This window comes from Balaenoptera acutorostrata, chromosome 9 (genome assembly GCF_949987535.1).
Source record: "Balaenoptera acutorostrata chromosome 9, mBalAcu1.1, whole genome shotgun sequence".
Taxonomy (NCBI): Eukaryota; Metazoa; Chordata; class Mammalia; order Artiodactyla; family Balaenopteridae; genus Balaenoptera; species Balaenoptera acutorostrata.
The window spans coordinates 114,493,840-114,514,732 of NC_080072.1; positions in this window are offsets into that span (position 1 = coordinate 114,493,840).

A 20,893-nucleotide genomic window follows, 5' to 3' on the forward strand; every position below is an offset into this window, starting at 1 on the left:
CTCTCGTCCACAAATATATTAAGGGAAGGCAACGAAGAGGCTTTGAAAGCAAGGCAGAATTGCAGGAAACAGATTTCAGGAGGTAGATTCGAATCGCCTTGAAAGCACATGAAAAGCGGCAAAACGTGGACAATGATGCCCTTGGCCAAAAAGGGCGTATGCGTTTTTTCCTGAATATATTCACGAAAAAACGCATACGCCCTTTTTGGCCAACCAAGCAACCTGAAAGGCCAATCAGCGCTCCAAAGAAGTCTCGCTTCCCAGCGGGCAAAAGGGCCATGCGGAAAAAAGTGTCCAAACCAGAAATGCAGGACCGGCCATGGAGAAATGGGAGCCTTGCTACGCTGATGGGTGGGATGTAAATTGCCAACAGCCACTCTGGAGAAGTGTACGGTGTGTTCTGAAACATCTAAAAAACACAGCTTGGAGAGCATAGGGCACTTCCACTCATGGGCGTATAAATTGGGAAAACTAAAAATCAGCAAGACACAGGCACCCCAAAGTTTAGGGCTGCTCTGTTGACAAGAACCCCCACTTCATAACACCTTAAATATCCTAGGAAAGAGAAAAATGGATAAAGAAGTTGTGGTCCTCATGTACAATGGAATATCACTCAGCCATGAAATCCACGTCATAAGGCTAGTAGCAGCACGATGAGTGGATTTAGGTACGACGATTCTAAGTGAAATAAGTCACACAGAAAAAGACACTTATCATAAGATATCACTTCTAGAGGGAATGTAAAAACCGCTACACTTGAACTGAATTACAAAACAGAACAGAGTCACACGTTTAGGAAACACACTATGGCTGCTGAACGGGAAAGGTGAGGTGGGGTGATGCATAAAACAAGGGTTTCAAATTAGCTCAGATACCGTTCCATAAACCCAATATGTAAGAGACAAGACCTATTCCTTTTTCAGTGAACTGGACTCAACACCCCCTATTCACCGCACAAGAATATATCTGACTAGTAAGAATCTTCAAACCTATGTATTGATATCTCTCTGTAAGTGAGTCAAGGGGGTGTAAAGCGGCATAAACACAGCCGTGAAAAGCAGCTAAACCCCATTATAAAAATAAATTACTTTTCAAAACCCGTGAAACAAAGACAGTGAAAGAGAGAGAAATTCTTACAAAATTCATTCAGGGGCTGTGATGCAACCTGGATTGACCATATCTAGACCCACAGCTGATTGAGACATAAGGGTGGACACTCTTGGGGCTGAGAGGTTCGGTGAGGTTGGGGGAGCCAACGCAGACCCTTTCAAGTAATACTGCATGGTACCCATCCCATGGGTCCCAAATCTCCAGGTTCAAGGGCATCTTCCTACGTCGAAAACAGGCATGAGAAACCCAGAAGATGGTACACCGTGTGATCGGGAAAGGTTTCTAAAACGCACCTCATTTCTCATCTCCTTTGCTCGGGTTCGCCATTCCAGCCGATTTACTAGCCATCTCCCTCCTTGGAGAATCAGCACCTTTAACCTCCTGTTCCGTACAGGTTGCAATTTGTCCTGAGGATGAACGGGAAGAGGGGGAACCAATGAGAGACTAGCTCTAGGTGTTGGGACAGGCACAGGTCACTCTATTTTCCCATCAGGAAGAAGAATTAAGCACAAGCTCAGCCTGCCCCCCAGAACCAGAAGAGGGCCTGAAGCAATCCTGCGCTTTTGCGGCCAGCTCCCAAAAAAGCGAGATGAAAAATGGAGCTCAGGGGCACTGCAATTCACAAACCTGCAGAGTTTTAAATGATACCTCTCGTCCACAAATATATTAAGGGAAGGCAACGAAGAGGCTTTGAAAGCAAGGCAGAATTGCAGGAAACAGATTTCAGGAGGTAGATTCGAATCGCCTTGAAAGCACATGAAAAGCGGCAAAACGTGGACAATGATGCCCTTGGCCAAAAAGGGCGTATGCGTTTTTTCCTGAATATATTCACGAAAAAACGCATACGCCCTTTTTGGCCAACCAAGCAACCTGAAAGGCCAATCAGCGCTCCAAAGAAGTCTCGCTTCCCAGCGGGCAAAAGGGCCATGCGGAAAAAAGTGTCCAAACCAGAAATGCAGGACCGGCCATGGAGAAATGGGAGCCTTGCTACGCTGATGGGTGGGATGTAAATTGCCAACAGCCACTCTGGAGAAGTGTACGGTGTGTTCTGAAACATCTAAAAAACACAGCTTGGAGAGCATAGGGCACTTCCACTCATGGGCGTATAAATTGGGAAAACTAAAAATCAGCAAGACACAGGCACCCCAAAGTTTAGGGCTGCTCTGTTGACAAGAACCCCCACTTCATAACACCTTAAATATCCTAGGAAAGAGAAAAATGGATAAAGAAGTTGTGGTCCTCATGTACAATGGAATATCACTCAGCCATGAAATCCACGTCATAAGGCTAGTAGCAGCACGATGAGTGGATTTAGGTACGACGATTCTAAGTGAAATAAGTCACACAGAAAAAGACACTTATCATAAGATATCACTTCTAGAGGGAATGTAAAAACCGCTACACTTGAACTGAATTACAAAACAGAAGAGAGTCACACGTTTAGGAAACACACTATGGCTGCTGAACGGGAAAGGTGAGGTGGGGTGATGCATAAAACAAGGGTTTCAAATTAGCTCAGATACCGTTCCATAAACCCAATATGTAAGAGACAAGACCTATTCCTTTTTCAGTGAACTGGACTCAACACCCCCTATTCACCGCACAAGAATATATCTGACTAGTAAGAATCTTCAAACCTATGTATTGATATCTCTCTGTAAGTGAGTCAAGGGGGTGTAAAGCGGCATAAACACAGCCGTGAAAAGCAGCTAAACCCCATTATAAAAATAAATTACTTTTCAAAACCCGTGAAACAAAGACAGTGAAAGAGAGAGAAATTCTTACAAAATTCGTTCAGGGGCTGTGATGCAACCTGGATTGACCATATCTAGACCCACAGCTGATTGAGACATAAGGGTGGACACTCTTGGGGCTGAGAGGTTCGGTGAGGTTGGGTGAGCCAACGCAGACCCTTTCAAGTAATACTGCATGGTACCCATCCCATGGGTCCCAAATCTCCAGGTTCAAGGGCATCTTCCTACGTCGAAAACAGGCATGAGAAACCCAGAAGATGGTACACCGTGTGATCGGGAAAGGTTTCTAAAACGCACCTCATTTCTCATCTCCTTTGCTCGGGTTCGCCATTCCAGCCGATTTACTAGCCATCTCCCTCCTTGGAGAATCAGCATCTTTAACCTCCTGTTCCGTACAGGTTGCAATTTGTCCTGAGGATGAACGGGAAGAGGGGGAACCAATGAGAGACTAGCTCTAGGTGTTGGGACAGGCACAGGTCACTCTATTTTCCCATCAGGAAGAAGAATTAAGCACAAGCTCAGCCTGCCCCCCAGAACCAGAAGAGGGCCTGAAGCAATCCTGCGCTTTTGCGGCCAGCTCCCAAAAAAGCGAGTTGAAAAATGGAGCTCAGGGGCACTGCAATTCACAAACCTGCAGAGTTTTAAATGATACCTCTCGTCCACAAATATATTAAGGGAAGGCAACGAAGAGGCTTTGAAAGCAAGGCAGAATTGCAGGCAACAGATTTCAGGAGGTAGATTCGAATCGCCTTGAAAGCACATGAAAAGCGGCAAAACGTGGACAATGATGCCTTTGGCCAAAAAGGGCGTATGCGTTTTTTCCTGAATATATTCAGGAAAAAACGCATACGCCCTTTTTGGCCAACCAAGCAACCTGGAAAGGCCAATCAGCGCTCCAAAGAAGTCTCGCTTCCCAGCGGGCAAAAGGGCCATGCGGAAAAAAGTGTCCAAACCAGAAATGCAGGACCGGCCATGGAGAAATGGGAGCCTTGCTACGCTGATGGGTGGGATGTAAATTGCCAACAGCCACTCTGGAGAAGTGTACGGTGTGTTCTGAAACATCTAAAAAACACAGCTTGGAGAGCATAGGGCACTTCCACTCATGGGCGTATAAATTGGGAAAACTAAAAATCAGCAAGACACAGGCACCCCAAAATTTAGGGCTGCTCTGTTGACAAGAACCCCCACTTCATTACACCTTAAATATCCTAGGAAAGAGAAAAATGGATAAAGAAGTTGTGGTCCTCATGTACAATGGAATATCACTCAGCCATGAAATCCACGTCATAAGGCTAGTAGCAGCACGATGAGTGGATTTAGGTACGACGATTCTAAGTGAAATAAGTCACACAGAAAAAGACACTTATCATAAGATATCACTTGTAGAGGGAATGTAAAAACCGCTACACTTGAACTGAATTACAAAACAGAACAGAGTCACACGTTTAGGAAACACACTATGGCTGCTGAACGGGAAAGGTGAGGTGGGGTGATGCATAAAACAAGGGTTTCAAATTAGCTCAGATACCGTTCCATAAACCCAATATGTAAGAGACAAGACCTATTCCTTTTTCAGTGAACTGGACTCAACACCCCCTATTCACCGCACAAGAATATATCTGACTAGTAAGAATCTTCAAACCTATGTATTGATATCTCTCTGTAAGTGAGTCAAGGGGGTGTAAAGCGGCATAAACACAGCCGTGAAAAGCAGCTAAACCCCATTATAAAAATAAATTACTTTTCAAAACCCGTGAAACAAAGACAGTGAAAGAGAGAGAAATTCTTACAAAATTCGTTCAGGGGCTGTGATGCAACCTGGATTGACCATATCTAGACCCACAGCTGATTGAGACATAAGGGTGGACACTCTTGGGGCTGAGAGGTTCGGTGAGGTTGGGTGAGCCAACGCAGACCCTTTCAAGTAATACTGCATGGTACCCATCCCATGGGTCCCAAATCTCCAGGTTCAAGGGCATCTTCCTACGTCGAAAACAGGCATGAGAAACCCAGAAGATGGTACACCGTGTGATCGGGAAAGGTTTCTAAAACGCACCTCATTTCTCATCTCCTTTGCTCGGGTTCGCCATTCCAGCCGATTTACTAGCCATCTCCCTCCTTGGAGAATCAGCACCTTTAACCTCCTGTTCCGTACAGGTTGCAATTTGTCCTGAGGATGAACGGGAAGAGGGGGAACCAATGAGAGACTAGCTCTAGGTGTTGGGACAGGCACAGGTCACTCTATTTTCCCATCAGGAAGAAGAATTAAGCACAAGCTCAGCCTGCCCACCAGAACCAGAAGAGGGCCTGAAGCAATCCTGCACTTTTGCGGCCAGCTCCCAAAAAAGCGAGATGAAAAATGGAGCTCAGGGGCACTGCAATTCACAAACCTGCAGAGTTTTAAATGATACCTCTCGTCCACAAATATATTAAGGGAAGGCAACGAAGAGGCTTTGAAAGCAAGGCAGAATTGCAGGAAACAGATTTCAGGAGGTAGATTCGAATCGCCTTGAAAGCACATGAAAAGCGGCAAAACGTGGACAATGATGCCCTTGGCCAAAAAGGGCGTATGCGTTTTTTCCTGAATATATTCAAGAAAAAACGCATACGCCCTTTTTGGCCAACCAAGCAACCTGGAAAGGCAAATCAGCGCTCCAAAGAACTCTCGCTTCCCAGCGGGCAAAAGGGCCATGCGGAAAAAAGTGTCCAAACCAGAAATGCAGGACCGGCCATGGAGAAATGGGAGCCTTGCTACGCTGATGGGTGGGATGTAAATTGCCAACAGCCACTCTGGAGAAGTGTACGGTGTGTTCTGAAACATCTAAAAAACACAGCTTGGAGAGCATAGGGCACTTCCACTCATGGGCGTATAAATTGGGAAAACTAAAAATCAGCAAGACACAGGCACCCCAAAGTTTAGGGCTGCTCTGTTGACAAGAACCCCCACTTCATTACACCTTAAATATCCTAGGAAAGAGAAAAATGGATAAAGAAGTTGTGGTCCTCATGTACAATGGAATATCACTCAGCCATGAAATCCACGTCATAAGGCTAGTAGCAGCACGATGAGTGGATTTAGGTACGACGATTCTAAGTGAAATAAGTCACACAGAAAAAGACACTTATCATAAGATATCACTTCTAGAGGGAATGTAAAAACCGCTACACTTGAACTGAATTACAAAACAGAACAGAGTCACACGTTTAGGAAACACACTATGGCTGCTGAACGGGAAAGGTGAGGTGGGGTGATGCATAAAACAAGGGTTTCAAATTAGCTCAGATACCGTTCCATAAACCCAATATGTAAGAGACAAGACCTATTCCTTTTTCAGTGAACTGGACTCAACACCCCCTATTCACCGCACAAGAATATATCTGACTAGTAAGAATCTTCAAACCTATGTATTGATATCTCTCTGTAAGTGAGTCAAGGGGGTGTAAAGCGGCATAAACACAGCCGTGAAAAGCAGCTAAACCCCATTATAAAAATAAATTACTTTTCAAAACCCGTGAAACAAAGACAGTGAAAGAGAGAGAAATTCTTACAAAATTCGTTCAGGGGCTGTGATGCAACCTGGATTGACCATATCTAGACCCACAGCTGATTGAGACATAAGGGTGGACACTCTTGGGGCTGAGAGGTTCGGTGAGGTTGGGGGAGCCAACGCAGACCCTTTCAAGTAATACTGCATGGTACCCATCCCATGGGTCCCAAATCTCCAGGTTCAAGGGCATCTTCCTACGTCGAAAACAGGCATGAGAAACCCAGAAGATGGTACACCGTGTGATCGGGAAAGGTTTCTAAAACGCACCTCATTTCTCATCTCCTTTGCTCGGGTTCGCCATTCCAGCCGATTTACTAGCCATCTCCCTCCTTGGAGAATCAGCACCTTTAACCTCCTGTTCCGTACAGGTTGCAATTTGTCCTGAGGATGAACGGGAAGAGGGGGAACCAATGAGAGACTAGCTCTAGGTGTTGGGACAGGCACAGGTCACTCTATTTTCCCATCAGGAAGAAGAATTAAGCACAAGCTCAGCCTGCCCACCAGAACCAGAAGAGGGCCTGAAGCAATCCTGCACTTTTGCGGCCAGCTCCCAAAAAAGCGAGATGAAAAATGGAGCTCAGGGGCACTGCAATTCACAAACCTGCAGAGTTTTAAATGATACCTCTCGTCCACAAATATATTAAGGGAAGGCAACGAAGAGGCTTTGAAAGCAAGGCAGAATTGCAGGAAACAGATTTCAGGAGGTAGATTCGAATCGCCTTGAAAGCACATGAAAAGCGGCAAAACGTGGACAATGATGCCCTTGGCCAAAAAGGGCGTATGCGTTTTTTCCTGAATATATTCAAGAAAAAACGCATACGCCCTTTTTGGCCAACCAAGCAACCTGGAAAGGCAAATCAGCGCTCCAAAGAACTCTCGCTTCCCAGCGGGCAAAAGGGCCATGCGGAAAAAAGTGTCCAAACCAGAAATGCAGGACCGGCCATGGAGAAATGGGAGCCTTGCTACGCTGATGGGTGGGATGTAAATTGCCAACAGCCACTCTGGAGAAGTGTACGGTGTGTTCTGAAACATCTAAAAAACACAGCTTGGAGAGCATAGGGCACTTCCACTCATGGGCGTATAAATTGGGAAAACTAAAAATCAGCAAGACACAGGCACCCCAAAGTTTAGGGCTGCTCTGTTGACAAGAACCCCCACTTCATTACACCTTAAATATCCTAGGAAAGAGAAAAATGGATAAAGAAGTTGTGGTCCTCATGTACAATGGAATATCACTCAGCCATGAAATCCACGTCATAAGGCTAGTAGCAGCACGATGAGTGGATTTAGGTACGACGATTCTAAGTGAAATAAGTCACACAGAAAAAGACACTTATCATAAGATATCACTTCTAGAGGGAATGTAAAAACCGCTACACTTGAACTGAATTACAAAGCAGAACAGAGTCACACGTTTAGGAAACACACTATGGCGGCTGAACGGGAAAGGTGAGGTGGGGTGATGCATAAAACAAGGGTTTCAAATTAGCTCAGATACCGTTCCATAAACCCAATATGTAAGAGACAAGACCTATTCCTTTTTCAGTGAACTGGACTCAACACCCCCTATTCACCGCACAAGAATATATCTGACTAGTAAGAATCTTCAAACCTATGTATTGATATCTCTCTGTAAGTGAGTCAAGGGGGTGTAAAGCGGCATAAACACAGCCGTGAAAAGCAGCTAAACCCCATTATAAAAATAAATTACTTTTCAAAACCCGTGAAACAAAGACAGTGAAAGAGAGAGAAATTCTTACAAAATTCGTTCAGGGGCTGTGATGCAACCTGGATTGACCATATCTAGACCCACAGCTGATTGAGACATAAGGGTGGACACTCTTGGGGCTGAGAGGTTCGGTGAGGTTGGGGGAGCCAACGCAGACCCTTTCAAGTAATACTGCATGGTACCCATCCCATGGGTCCCAAATCTCCAGGTTCAAGGGCATCTTCCTACGTCGAAAACAGGCATGAGAAACCCAGAAGATGGTACACCGTGTGATCGGGAAAGGTTTCTAAAACGCACCTCATTTCTCATCTCCTTTGCTCGGGTTCGCCATTCCAGCCGATTTACTAGCCATCTCCCTCCTTGGAGAATCAGCACCTTTAACCTCCTGTTCCGTACAGGTTGCAATTTGTCCTGAGGATGAACGGGAAGAGGGGGAACCAATGAGAGACTAGCTCTAGGTGTTGGGACAGGCACAGGTCACTCTATTTTCCCATCAGGAAGAAGAATTAAGCACAAGCTCAGCCTGCCCACCAGAACCAGAAGAGGGCCTGAAGCAATCCTGCACTTTTGCGGCCAGCTCCCAAAAAAGCGAGATGAAAAATGGAGCTCAGGGGCACTGCAATTCACAAACCTGCAGAGTTTTAAATGATACCTCTCGTCCACAAATATATTAAGGGAAGGCAACGAAGAGGCTTTGAAAGCAAGGCAGAATTGCAGGAAACAGATTTCAGGAGGTAGATTCGAATCGCCTTGAAAGCACATGAAAAGCGGCAAAACGTGGACAATGATGCCCTTGGCCAAAAAGGGCGTATGCGTTTTTTCCTGAATATATTCAAGAAAAAACGCATACGCCCTTTTTGGCCAACCAAGCAACCTGGAAAGGCAAATCAGCGCTCCAAAGAACTCTCGCTTCCCAGCGGGCAAAAGGGCCATGCGGAAAAAAGTGTCCAAACCAGAAATGCAGGACCGGCCATGGAGAAATGGGAGCCTTGCTACGCTGATGGGTGGGATGTAAATTGCCAACAGCCACTCTGGAGAAGTGTACGGTGTGTTCTGAAACATCTAAAAAACACAGCTTGGAGAGCATAGGGCACTTCCACTCATGGGCGTATAAATTGGGAAAACTAAAAATCAGCAAGACACAGGCACCCCAAAGTTTAGGGCTGCTCTGTTGACAAGAACCCCCACTTCATTACACCTTAAATATCCTAGGAAAGAGAAAAATGGATAAAGAAGTTGTGGTCCTCATGTACAATGGAATATCACTCAGCCATGAAATCCACGTCATAAGGCTAGTAGCAGCACGATGAGTGGATTTAGGTACGACGATTCTAAGTGAAATAAGTCACACAGAAAAAGACACTTATCATAAGATATCACTTCTAGAGGGAATGTAAAAACCGCTACACTTGAACTGAATTACAAAGCAGAACAGAGTCACACGTTTAGGAAACACACTATGGCTGCTGAACGGGAAAGGTGAGGTGGGGTGATGCATAAAACAAGGGTTTCAAATTAGCTCAGATACCGTTCCATAAACCCAATATGTAAGAGACAAGACCTATTCCTTTTTCAGTGAACTGGACTCAACACCCCCTATTCACCGCACAAGAATATATCTGACTAGTAAGAATCTTCAAACCTATGTATTGATATCTCTCTGTAAGTGAGTCAAGGGGGTGTAAAGCGGCATAAACACAGCCGTGAAAAGCAGCTAAACCCCATTATAAAAATAAATTACTTTTCAAAACCCGTGAAACAAAGACAGTGAAAGAGAGAGAAATTCTTACAAAATTCGTTCAGGGGCTGTGATGCAACCTGGATTGACCATATCTAGACCCACAGCTGATTGAGACATAAGGGTGGACACTCTTGGGGCTGAGAGGTTCGGTGAGGTTGGGGGAGCCAACGCAGACCCTTTCAAGTAATACTGCATGGTACCCATCCCATGGGTCCCAAATCTCCAGGTTCAAGGGCATCTTCCTACGTCGAAAACAGGCATGAGAAACCCAGAAGATGGTACACCGTGTGATCGGGAAAGGTTTCTAAAACGCACCTCATTTCTCATCTCCTTTGCTCGGGTTCGCCATTCCAGCCGATTTACTAGCCATCTCCCTCCTTGGAGAATCAGCACCTTTAACCTCCTGTTCCGTACAGGTTGCAATTTGTCCTGAGGATGAACGGGAAGAGGGGGAACCAATGAGAGACTAGCTCTAGGTGTTGGGACAGGCACAGGTCACTCTATTTTCCCATCAGGAAGAAGAATTAAGCACAAGCTCAGCCTGCCCCCCAGAACCAGAAGAGGGCCTGAAGCAATCCTGCGCTTTTGCAGCCAGCTCCCAAAAAAGCGAGATGAAAAATGGAGCTCAGGGGCACTGCAATTCACAAACCTGCAGAGTTTTAAATGATACCTCTCGTCCACAAATATATTAAGGGAAGGCAACGAAGAGGCTTTGAAAGCAAGGCAGAATTGCAGGAAACAGATTTCAGGAGGTAGATTCGAATCGCCTTGAAAGCACATGAAAAGCGGCAAAACGTGGACAATGATGCCCTTGGCCAAAAAGGGCGTATGCGTTTTTTCCTGAATATATTCAGGAAAAAACGCATACGCCCTTTTTGGCCAACCAAGCAACCTGGAAAGGCCAATCAGCGCTCCAAAGAAGTCTCGCTTCCCAGCGGGCAAAAGGGCCATGCGGAAAAAAGTGTCCAAACCAGAAATGCAGGAACGGCCATGGAGAAATGGGAGCCTTGCTACGCTGATGGGTGGGATGTAAATTGCCAACAGCCACTCTGGAGAAGTGTACGGTGTGTTCTGAAACATCTAAAAAACACAGCTTGGAGAGCATAGGGCACTTCCACTCATGGGCGTATAAATTGGGAAAACTAAAAATCAGCAAGACACAGGCACCCCAAAATTTAGGGCTGCTCTGTTGACAAGAACCCCCACTTCATTACACCTTAAATATCCTAGGAAAGAGAAAAATGGATAAAGAAGTTGTGGTCCTCATGTACAATGGAATATCACTCAGCCATGAAATCCACGTCATAAGGCTAGTAGCAGCACGATGAGTGGATTTAGGTACGACGATTCTAAGTGAAATAAGTCACACAGAAAAAGACACTTATCATAAGATATCACTTGTAGAGGGAATGTAAAAACCGCTACACTTGAACTGAATTACAAAACAGAACAGAGTCACACGTTTAGGAAACACACTATGGCTGCTGAACGGGAAAGGTGAGGTGGGGTGATGCATAAAACAAGGGTTTCAAATTAGCTCAGATACCGTTCCATAAACCCAATATGTAAGAGACAAGACCTATTCCTTTTTCAGTGAACTGGACTCAACACCCCCTATTCACCGCACAAGAATATATCTGACTAGTAAGAATCTTCAAACCTATGTATTGATATCTCTCTGTAAGTGAGTCAAGGGGGTGTAAAGCGGCATAAACACAGCCGTGAAAAGCAGCTAAACCCCATTATAAAAATAAATTACTTTTCAAAACCCGTGAAACAAAGACAGTGAAAGAGAGAGAAATTCTTACAAAATTCGTTCAGGGGCTGTGATGCAACCTGGATTGACCATATCTAGACCCACAGCTGATTGAGACATAAGGGTGGACACTCTTGGGGCTGAGAGGTTCGGTGAGGTTGGGTGAGCCAACGCAGACCCTTTCAAGTAATACTGCATGGTACCCATCCCATGGGTCCCAAATCTCCAGGTTCAAGGGCATCTTCCTACGTCGAAAACAGGCATGAGAAACCCAGAAGATGGTACACCGTGTGATCGGGAAAGGTTTCTAAAACGCACCTCATTTCTCATCTCCTTTGCTCGGGTTCGCCATTCCAGCCGATTTACTAGCCATCTCCCTCCTTGGAGAATCAGCACCTTTAACCTCCTGTTCCGTACAGGTTGCAATTTGTCCTGAGGATGAACGGGAAGAGGGGGAACCAATGAGAGACTAGCTCTAGGTGTTGGGACAGGCACAGGTCACTCTATTTTCCCATCAGGAAGAAGAATTAAGCACAAGCTCAGCCTGCCCACCAGAACCAGAAGAGGGCCTGAAGCAATCCTGCACTTTTGCGGCCAGCTCCCAAAAAAGCGAGATGAAAAATGGAGCTCAGGGGCACTGCAATTCACAAACCTGCAGAGTTTTAAATGATACCTCTCGTCCACAAATATATTAAGGGAAGGCAACGAAGAGGCTTTGAAAGCAAGGCAGAATTGCAGGAAACAGATTTCAGGAGGTAGATTCGAATCGCCTTGAAAGCACATGAAAAGCGGCAAAACGTGGACAATGATGCCCTTGGCCAAAAAGGGCATATGCGTTTTTTCCTGAATATATTCAAGAAAAAACGCATACGCCCTTTTTGGCCAACCAAGCAACCTGGAAAGGCCAATCAGCGCTCCAAAGAAGTCTCGCTTCCCAGCGGGCAAAAGGGCCATGCGGAAAAAAGTGTCCAAACCAGAAATGCAGGAACGGCCATGGAGAAATGGGAGCCTTGCTACGCTGATGGGTGGGATGTAAATTGCCAACAGCCACTCTGGAGAAGTGTACGGTGTGTTCTGAAACATCTAAAAAACACAGCTTGGAGAGCATAGGGCACTTCCACTCATGGGCGTATAAATTGGGAAAACTAAAAATCAGCAAGACACAGGCACCCCAAAATTTAGGGCTGCTCTGTTGACAAGAACCCCCACTTCATTACACCTTAAATATCCTAGGAAAGAGAAAAATGGATAAAGAAGTTGTGGTCCTCATGTACAATGGAATATCACTCAGCCATGAAATCCACGTCATAAGGCTAGTAGCAGCACGATGAGTGGATTTAGGTACGACGATTCTAAGTGAAATAAGTCACACAGAAAAAGACACTTATCATAAGATATCACTTGTAGAGGGAATGTAAAAACCGCTACACTTGAACTGAATTACAAAACAGAACAGAGTCACACTTTTAGGAAACACACTATGGCTGCTGAACGGGAAAGGTGAGGTGGGGTGATGCATAAAACAAGGGTTTCAAATTAGCTCAGATACCGTTCCATAAACCCAATATGTAAGAGACAAGACCTATTCCTTTTTCAGTGAACTGGACTCAACACCCCCTATTCACCGCACAAGAATATATCTGACTAGTAAGAATCTTCAAACCTATGTATTGATATCTCTCTGTAAGTGAGTCAAGGGGGTGTAAAGCGGCATAAACACAGCCGTGAAAAGCAGCTAAACCCCATTATAAAAATAAATTACTTTTCAAAACCCGTGAAACAAAGACAGTGAAAGAGAGAGAAATTCTTACAAAATTCGTTCAGGGGCTGTGATGCAACCTGGATTGACCATATCTAGACCCACAGCTGATTGAGACATAAGGGTGGACACTCTTGGGGCTGAGAGGTTCGGTGAGGTTGGGTGAGCCAACGCAGACCCTTTCAAGTAATACTGCATGGTACCCATCCCATGGGTCCCAAATCTCCAGGTTCAAGGGCATCTTCCTACGTCGAAAACAGGCATGAGAAACCCAGAAGATGGTACACCGTGTGATCGGGAAAGGTTTCTAAAACGCACCTCATTTCTCATCTCCTTTGCTCGGGTTCGCCATTCCAGCCGATTTACTAGCCATCTCCCTCCTTGGAGAATCAGCACCTTTAACCTCCTGTTCCGTACAGGTTGCAATTTGTCCTGAGGATGAACGGGAAGAGGGGGAACCAATGAGAGACTAGCTCTAGGTGTTGGGACAGGCACAGGTCACTCTATTTTCCCATCAGGAAGAAGAATTAAGCACAAGCTCAGCCTGCCCACCAGAACCAGAAGAGGGCCTGAAGCAATCCTGCACTTTTGCGGCCAGCTCCCAAAAAAGCGAGATGAAAAATGGAGCTCAGGGGCACTGCAATTCACAAACCTGCAGAGTTTTAAATGATACCTCTCGTCCACAAATATATTAAGGGAAGGCAACGAAGAGGCTTTGAAAGCAAGGCAGAATTGCAGGAAACAGATTTCAGGAGGTAGATTCGAATCGCCTTGAAAGCACATGAAAAGCGGCAAAACGTGGACAATGATGCCCTTGGCCAAAAAGGGCGTATGCGTTTTTTCCTGAATATATTCAAGAAAAAACGCATACGCCCTTTTTGGCCAACCAAGCAACCTGGAAAGGCAAATCAGCGCTCCAAAGAACTCTCGCTTCCCAGCGGGCAAAAGGGCCATGCGGAAAAAAGTGTCCAAACCAGAAATGCAGGACCGGCCATGGAGAAATGGGAGCCTTGCTACGCTGATGGGTGGGATGTAAATTGCCAACAGCCACTCTGGAGAAGTGTACGGTGTGTTCTGAAACATCTAAAAAACACAGCTTGGAGAGCATAGGGCACTTCCACTCATGGGCGTATAAATTGGGAAAACTAAAAATCAGCAAGACACAGGCACCCCAAAGTTTAGGGCTGCTCTGTTGACAAGAACCCCCACTTCATTACACCTTAAATATCCTAGGAAAGAGAAAAATGGATAAAGAAGTTGTGGTCCTCATGTACAATGGAATATCACTCAGCCATGAAATCCACGTCATAAGGCTAGTAGCAGCACGATGAGTGGATTTAGGTACGACGATTCTAAGTGAAATAAGTCACACAGAAAAAGACACTTATCATAAGATATCACTTCTAGAGGGAATGTAAAAACCGCTACACTTGAACTGAATTACAAAACAGAACAGAGTCACACGTTTAGGAAACACACTATGGCTGCTGAACGGGAAAGGTGAGGTGGGGTGATGCATAAAACAAGGGTTTCAAATTAGCTCAGATACCGTTCCATAAACCCAATATGTAAGAGACAAGACCTATTCCTTTTTCAGTGAACTGGACTCAACACCCCCTATTCACCGCACAAGAATATATCTGACTAGTAAGAATCTTCAAACCTATGTATTGATATCTCTCTGTAAGTGAGTCAAGGGGGTGTAAAGCGGCATAAACACAGCCGTGAAAAGCAGCTAAACCCCATTATAAAAATAAATTACTTTTCAAAACCCGTGAAACAAAGACAGTGAAAGAGAGAGAAATTCTTACAAAATTCGTTCAGGGGCTGTGATGCAACCTGGATTGACCATATCTAGACCCACAGCTGATTGAGACATAAGGGTGGACACTCTTGGGGCTGAGAGGTTCGGTGAGGTTGGGGGAGCCAACGCAGACCCTTTCAAGTAATACTGCATGGTACCCATCCCATGGGTCCCAAATCTCCAGGTTCAAGGGCATCTTCCTACGTCGAAAACAGGCATGAGAAACCCAGAAGATGGTACACCGTGTGATCGGGAAAGGTTTCTAAAACGCACCTCATTTCTCATCTCCTTTGCTCGGGTTCGCCATTCCAGCCGATTTACTAGCCATCTCCCTCCTTGGAGAATCAGCACCTTTAACCTCCTGTTCCGTACAGGTTGCAATTTGTCCTGAGGATGAACGGGAAGAGGGGGAACCAATGAGAGACTAGCTCTAGGTGTTGGGACAGGCACAGGTCACTCTATTTTCCCATCAGGAAGAAGAATTAAGCACAAGCTCAGCCTGCCCCCCAGAACCAGAAGAGGGCCTGAAGCAATCCTGCGCTTTTGCAGCCAGCTCCCAAAAAAGCGAGATGAAAAATGGAGCTCAGGGGCACTGCAATTCACAAACCTGCAGAGTTTTAAATGATACCTCTCGTCCACAAATATATTAAGGGAAGGCAACGAAGAGGCTTTGAAAGCAAGGCAGAATTGCAGGAAACAGATTTCAGGAGGTAGATTCGAATCGCCTTGAAAGCACATGAAAAGCGGCAAAACGTGGACAATGATGCCCTTGGCCAAAAAGGGCGTATGCGTTTTTTCCTGAATATATTCAGGAAAAAACGCATACGCCCTTTTTGGCCAACCAAGCAACCTGGAAAGGCCAATCAGCGCTCCAAAGAAGTCTCGCTTCCCAGCGGGCAAAAGGGCCATGCGGAAAAAAGTGTCCAAACCAGAAATGCAGGAACGGCCATGGAGAAATGGGAGCCTTGCTACGCTGATGGGTGGGATGTAAATTGCCAACAGCCACTCTGGAGAAGTGTACGGTGTGTTCTGAAACATCTAAAAAACACAGCTTGGAGAGCATAGGGCACTTCCACTCATGGGCGTATAAATTGGGAAAACTAAAAATCAGCAAGACACAGGCACCCCAAAATTTAGGGCTGCTCTGTTGACAAGAACCCCCACTTCATTACACCTTAAATATCCTAGGAAAGAGAAAAATGGATAAAGAAGTTGTGGTCCTCATGTACAATGGAATATCACTCAGCCATGAAATCCACGTCATAAGGCTAGTAGCAGCACGATGAGTGGATTTAGGTACGACGATTCTAAGTGAAATAAGTCACACAGAAAAAGACACTTATCATAAGATATCACTTGTAGAGGGAATGTAAAAACCGCTACACTTGAACTGAATTACAAAACAGAACAGAGTCACACGTTTAGGAAACACACTATGGCTGCTGAACGGGAAAGGTGAGGTGGGGTGATGCATAAAACAAGGGTTTCAAATTAGCTCAGATACCGTTCCATAAACCCAATATGTAAGAGACAAGACCTATTCCTTTTTCAGTGAACTGGACTCAACACCCCCTATTCACCGCACAAGAATATATCTGACTAGTAAGAATCTTCAAACCTATGTATTGATATCTCTCTGTAAGTGAGTCAAGGGGGTGTAAAGCGGCATAAACACAGCCGTGAAAAGCAGCTAAACCCCATTATAAAAATAAATTACTTTTCAAAACCCGTGAAACAAAGACAGTGAAAGAGAGAGAAATTCTTACAAAATTCGTTCAGGGGCTGTGATGCAACCTGGATTGACCATATCTAGACCCACAGCTGATTGAGACATAAGGGTGGACACTCTTGGGGCTGAGAGGTTCGGTGAGGTTGGGTGAGCCAACGCAGACCCTTTCAAGTAATACTGCATGGTACCCATCCCATGGGTCCCAAATCTCCAGGTTCAAGGGCATCTTCCTACGTCGAAAACAGGCATGAGAAACCCAGAAGATGGTACACCGTGTGATCGGGAAAGGTTTCTAAAACGCACCTCATTTCTCATCTCCTTTGCTCGGGTTCGCCATTCCAGCCGATTTACTAGCCATCTCCCTCCTTGGAGAATCAGCACCTTTAACCTCCTGTTCCGTACAGGTTGCAATTTGTCCTGAGGATGAACGGGAAGAGGGGGAACCAATGAGAGACTAGCTCTAGGTGTTGGGACAGGCACAGGTCACTCTATTTTCCCATCAGGAAGAAGAATTAAGCACAAGCTCAGCCTGCCCACCAGAACCAGAAGAGGGCCTGAAGCAATCCTGCACTTTTGCGGCCAGCTCCCAAAAAAGCGAGATGAAAAATGGAGCTCAGGGGCACTGCAATTCACAAACCTGCAGAGTTTTAAATGATACCTCTCGTCCACAAATATATTAAGGGAAGGCAACGAAGAGGCTTTGAAAGCAAGGCAGAATTGCAGGAAACAGATTTCAGGAGGTAGATTCGAATCGCCTTGAAAGCACATGAAAAGCGGCAAAACGTGGACAATGATGCCCTTGGCCAAAAAGGGCGTATGCGTTTTTTCCTGAATATATTCAAGAAAAAACGCATACGCCCTTTTTGGCCAACCAAGCAACCTGGAAAGGCAAATCAGCGCTCCAAAGAACTCTCGCTTCCCAGCGGGCAAAAGGGCCATGCGGAAAAAAGTGTCCAAACCAGAAATGCAGGACCGGCCATGGAGAAATGGGAGCCTTGCTACGCTGATGGGTGGGATGTAAATTGCCAACAGCCACTCTGGAGAAGTGTACGGTGTGTTCTGAAACATCTAAAAAACACAGCTTGGAGAGCATAGGGCACTTCCACTCATGGGCGTATAAATTGGGAAAACTAAAAATCAGCAAGACACAGGCACCCCAAAGTTTAGGGCTGCTCTGTTGACAAGAACCCCCACTTCATTACACCTTAAATATCCTAGGAAAGAGAAAAATGGATAAAGAAGTTGTGGTCCTCATGTACAATGGAATATCACTCAGCCATGAAATCCACGTCATAAGGCTAGTAGCAGCACGATGAGTGGATTTAGGTACGACGATTCTAAGTGAAATAAGTCACACAGAAAAAGACACTTATCATAAGATATCACTTCTAGAGGGAATGTAAAAACCGCTACACTTGAACTGAATTACAAAACAGAACAGAGTCACACGTTTAGGAAACACACTATGGCTGCTGAACGGGAAAGGTGAGGTGGGGTGATGCATAAAACAAGGGTTTCAAATTAGCTCAGATACCGTTCCATAAACCCAATATGTAAGAGACAAGACCTATTCCTTTTTCAGTGAACTGGACTCAACACCCCCTATTCACCGCACAAGAATATATCTGACTAGTAAGAATCTTCAAACCTATGTATTGATATCTCTCTGTAAGTGAGTCAAGGGGGTGTAAAGCGGCATAAACACAGCCGTGAAAAGCAGCTAAACCCCATTATAAAAATAAATTACTTTTCAAAACCCGTGAAACAAAGACAGTGAAAGAGAGAGAAATTCTTACAAAATTCGTTCAGGGGCTGTGATGCAACCTGGATTGACCATATCTAGACCCACAGCTGATTGAGACATAAGGGTGGACACTCTTGGGGCTGAGAGGTTCGGTGAGGTTGGGGGAGCCAACGCAGACCCTTTCAAGTAATACTGCATGGTACCCATCCCATGGGTCCCAAATCTCCAGGTTCAAGGGCATCTTCCTACGTCGAAAACAGGCATGAGAAACCCAGAAGATGGTACACCGTGTGATCGGGAAAGGTTTCTAAAACGCACCTCATTTCTCATCTCCTTTGCTCGGGTTCGCCATTCCAGCCGATTTACTAGCCATCTCCCTCCTTGGAGAATCAGCACCTTTAACCTCCTGTTCCGTACAGGTTGCAATTTGTCCTGAGGATGAACGGGAAGAGGGGGAACCAATGAGAGACTAGCTCTAGGTGTTGGGACAGGCACAGGTCACTCTATTTTCCCATCAGGAAGAAGAATTAAGCACAAGCTCAGCCTGCCCACCAGAACCAGAAGAGGGCCTGAAGCAATCCTGCACTTTTGCGGCCAGCTCCCAAAAAAGCGAGATGAAAAATGGAGCTCAGGGGCACTGCAATTCACAAACCTGCAGAGTTTTAAATGATACCTCTCGTCCACAAATATATTAAGGGAAGGCAACGAAGAGGCTTTGAAAGCAAGGCAGAATTGCAGGAAACAGATTTCAGGAGGTAGATTCGAATCGCCTTGAAAGCACATGAAAAGCGGCAAAACGTGGACAATGATGCCCTTGGCCAAAAAGGGCGTATGCGTTTTTTCCTGAATATATTCAAGAAAAAACGCATACGCCCTTTTTGGCCAACCAAGCAACCTGGAAAGGCAAATCAGCGCTCCAAAGAACTCTCGCTTCCCAGCGGGCAAAAGGGCCATGCGGAAAAAAGTGTCCAAACCAGAAATGCAGGACCGGCCATGGAGAAATGGGAGCCTTGCTACGCTGATGGGTGGGATGTAAATTGCCAACAGCCACTCTGGAGAAGTGTACGGTGTGTTCTGAAACATCTAAAAAACACAGCTTGGAGAGCATAGGGCACTTCCACTCATGGGCGTATAAATTGGGAAAACTAAAAATCAGCAAGACACAGGCACCCCAAAGTTTAGGGCTGCTCTGTTGACAAGAACCCCCACTTCATTACACCTTAAATATCCTAGGAAAGAGAAAAATGGATAAAGAAGTTGTGGTCCTCATGTACAATGGAATATCACTCAGCCATGAAATCCACGTCATAAGGCTAGTAGCAGCACGATGAGTGGATTTAGGTACGACGATTCTAAGTGAAATAAGTCACACAGAAAAAGACACTTATCATAAGATATCACTTCTAGAGGGAATGTAAAAACCGCTACACTTGAACTGAATTACAAAGCAGAACAGAGTCACACGTTTAGGAAACACACTATGGCTGCTGAACGGGAAAGGTGAGGTGGGGTGATGCATAAAACAAGGGTTTCAAATTAGCTCAGATACCGTTCCATAAACCCAATATGTAAGAGACAAGACCTATTCCTTTTTCAGTGAACTGGACTCAACACCCCCTATTCACCGCACAAGAATATATCTGACTAGTAAGAATCTTCAAACCTATGTATTGATATCTCTCTGTAAGTGAGTCAAGGGGGTGTAAAGCGGCATAAACACAGCCATGAAAAGCAGCTAAACCCCATTATAAAAATAAATTACTTTTCAAAACCCGTGAAACAAAGACAGTGAAAGAGAGAGAAATTCTTACAAAATTCGTTCAGGGGCTGTGATGCAACCTGGATTGACCATATCTAGACCCACAGCTGATTGAGACATAAGGGTGGACACTCTTGGGGCTGAGAGGTTCGGTGAGGTTGGGGGAGCCAACGCAGACCCTTTCAAGTAATACTGCATGGTACCCATCCCATGGGTCCCAAATCTCCAGGTTCAAGGGCATCTTCCTACGTCGAAAACAGGCATGAGAAACCCAGAAGATGGTACACCGTGTGATCGGGAAAGGTTTCTAAAACGCACCTCATTTCTCATCTCCTTTGCTCGGGTTCGCCATTCCAGCCGATTTACTAGCCATCTCCCTCCTTGGAGAATCAGCACCTTTAACCTCCTGTTCCGTACAGGTTGCAATTTGTCCTGAGGATGAACGGGAAGAGGGGGAACC